Source organism: Doryrhamphus excisus, chromosome 3, assembly GCF_030265055.1.
Source record: "Doryrhamphus excisus isolate RoL2022-K1 chromosome 3, RoL_Dexc_1.0, whole genome shotgun sequence".
Lineage (NCBI taxonomy): Eukaryota > Metazoa > Chordata > Actinopteri > Syngnathiformes > Syngnathidae > Doryrhamphus > Doryrhamphus excisus.
The window spans coordinates 667,501-670,000 of NC_080468.1; the positions used below are offsets into that span (position 1 = coordinate 667,501).

Below are 2,500 nucleotides of genomic sequence, written 5' to 3' on the forward strand. Positions count from 1 at the left end.
AGAGTCTTAATCTGGCGCTTGAGACCAATCATCCACACAACCTAAAACGGTGCCCTGATCAGGAAAAAACTGTGACCTTGTGAGGTTTGCCGACAACGTACAGTTTTGGGGGCACTCTTGGTGTCAAGACATCACTGATGGTGGCGATCCATGGGAAGTCATCAGACCAAAATCGTGTCAGAGGATTCATGGGAATTCATGTGAGATCCCCCAAAACCGTGAGCTGCAATACCACTCACGAGTTGACAAGTCTCATGGTTGCTTTTGGCAAACATTTTCCATTGCATTTCGACTGATATACAACGGCATAATCTGTGAGGTTCTACGTTTGTGACAATTTGTTGTGGCCGAGTGGTTAAGGCGATGGATTAGAAATCCATTGGGGTTTCCCCGCACATCAAATCCAGCCGACAACGCACAGTTTTGGGGGAACTCGTGGTGTCAAGACACCTGAGCAAATAGGTCAGCCAGAAGGACCACGATGGACCATCCTAAATCCCAGTAAGTCGTGAGCTGGAAGGACCACAGTGGGTCATCCTGAATATCACTAAATTGGCAAGCAGTTGTCCTTGCAATTTAACCACTGGTCTTTCGGGGCAGTCATGGTGTCAGGACGCCTGTGACCACGATGGATCATCCGAAATCCCACTAAGTAGTTGTGAGCCCAAAGGGCCACAATGGGTCTTCCTAAATAAAGCTAACACATGTTCAAACTAACCGGTTCAAATTCTGCCGACAACGTGCAGTTTTGGGGGCACTTGTGGTGTCAGGACGTCTGTGACATTTCAACTGAAAAACAACGGTAAAGAAGAAGCGAAGTTCTTTGCAAGTTGTTGTGGCCGAGTGGTTAAGGCGATGGACTAGAAATCCATTGGGGTTTCCCCGCGCAGGTTCAAATCCTGCCGACAACGTAAAGTTTTGGGGGCACTCTTGGTGTCAAGACTTCACTGACGGTGGCGATCCACGGCAAATCCTCAGACCAAAAACATGTCAGGGAATCCATGAAAATTGCCTGCACTGGAAAAAGCAGTGCCCCACCTTCGCAGCTGAAATAGCTCAGTTGGGAGAGCGTTAGACTGAAGATCTAAAGGTCCCTGGTTCAATCCCGGGTTTCAGCACAGTCCCTCTTCACGTCCTGACTTGGCAAATAGTTTGAGAAGGCCTTTGCTGAAAGAACCTTCTCACATGAACTCTGACTCTCATGAGCATTGACTTCTTTTGAAGGGCTCAGCCGTGTTGTACAATCTGACAGTCCTTTGCTGCCACATCATTCCAGTCGAAGATAATGGACATGACCAGGAAAATGCCAGCTGTGGGATTTCAAGCAGTGCCTTCTGAGAGAAAAGAGTCTTAAACTGGCGCTTGAGACCAATCATCCACACAACCTAAAACGGTGCCGTGATCAGGAAAAAACTGTGACCTTGTGAGGTTTGCCGACAACGTACAGTTTTGGGGGCACTCTTGGTGTCAAGACATCACTGATGGTGGCGATCCATGGGAAGTCATCAGACCAAAATCGTGTCAGAGGATTCATGGGAATTCATGTGAGATCCCCCAAAATCGTGAGCTGCAATACCACTCACGAGTTGACAAGTCTCATGGTTGCTTTTGGCAAACATTTTCCATTGCATTTCGACTGATATACAACGGCATAATCGGTGAGGTTCTACGTTTGTGACAATTTGTTGTGGCCGAGTGGTTAAGGCGATGGATTAGAAATCCATTGGGGTTTCCCCGCACATCAAATCCAGCCGACAACGCACAGTTTTGGGGGCACTCGTGGTGTCAAGACACCTGAGCAAATAGGTCAGCCAGAAGGACCACGATGGACCATCCTAAATCCCACTAAGTCGTGAGCTGGAAGGACCACAGTGGGTCATCCTGAATATCACTAAATTGGCAAGCAGTTGTCCTTGCAATTTAACCACTGGTCTTTCGGGGCAGTCATGGTGTCAGGACGCCTGTGACCACGATGGATCATCCGAAATCCCACTAAGTAGTTGTGAGCCCGAAGGGCCACAATGGGTCTTCCTAAATAAAGCTAACACATGTTCAAACTAACCGGTTCAAATTCTGCCGACAACGTGCAGTTTTGGGGGCACTTGTGGTGTCAGGACGTCTGTGACATTTCAACTGAAAAACAACGGTAAAGAAGAAGCGAAGTTCTTTGCAAGTTGTTGTGGCCGAGTGGTTAAGGCGATGGACTAGAAATCCATTGGGGTTACCCCGCGCAGGTTCAAATCCTGCCGACAACGTACAGTTTTGGGGGCACTTGTGGTGCCAAGACTCCACTGACGGTGGCGATCCATGGCAAATCCTCAGACCAAAAACATGTCAGGGGATCCATGAAATCCTTTTCAGTCATGGTGTAAGGACGCCTGTTACAATAGAGATCTAGGTGAAATTGCCTGCACTGGAAAAAGCAGTGCGCCACCTTCGCAGCTGAAATAGCTCAGTTGGGAGAGCGTTAGACTGAAGATCTAAAGGTCCCTGGTTCAAT

General features: G+C 48.2%; 4 non-coding genes across 4 annotated transcripts in view; all 4 read left to right on the forward strand.

The window, feature by feature from the left end:
• Positions 1–829: 829 nt before the first annotated feature.
• On the forward strand, positions 830–911 carry trnas-aga (transfer RNA serine (anticodon AGA)). Its single transcript has one exon. It is a non-coding gene; the product is annotated as a tRNA-Ser (tRNA).
• Positions 912–1,045: 134 nt separating this feature from the next.
• On the forward strand, positions 1,046–1,118 carry trnaf-gaa (transfer RNA phenylalanine (anticodon GAA)). Its single transcript has one exon. It is a non-coding gene; the product is annotated as a tRNA-Phe (tRNA).
• A 1,055-nt stretch (positions 1,119–2,173) lies between these two features.
• Positions 2,174–2,255, forward strand: trnas-aga (transfer RNA serine (anticodon AGA)). Its single transcript has one exon. It is a non-coding gene; the product is annotated as a tRNA-Ser (tRNA).
• A 186-nt stretch (positions 2,256–2,441) lies between these two features.
• trnaf-gaa (transfer RNA phenylalanine (anticodon GAA)) overlaps positions 2,442–2,500 on the forward strand; it is a 73-nt gene continuing 14 nt past the window's right edge. Inside the window, exon 1 of the tRNA in view lies at positions 2,442–2,500. This exon is cut by the window's right edge and continues 14 nt beyond it. This is a non-coding gene — a tRNA (tRNA-Phe).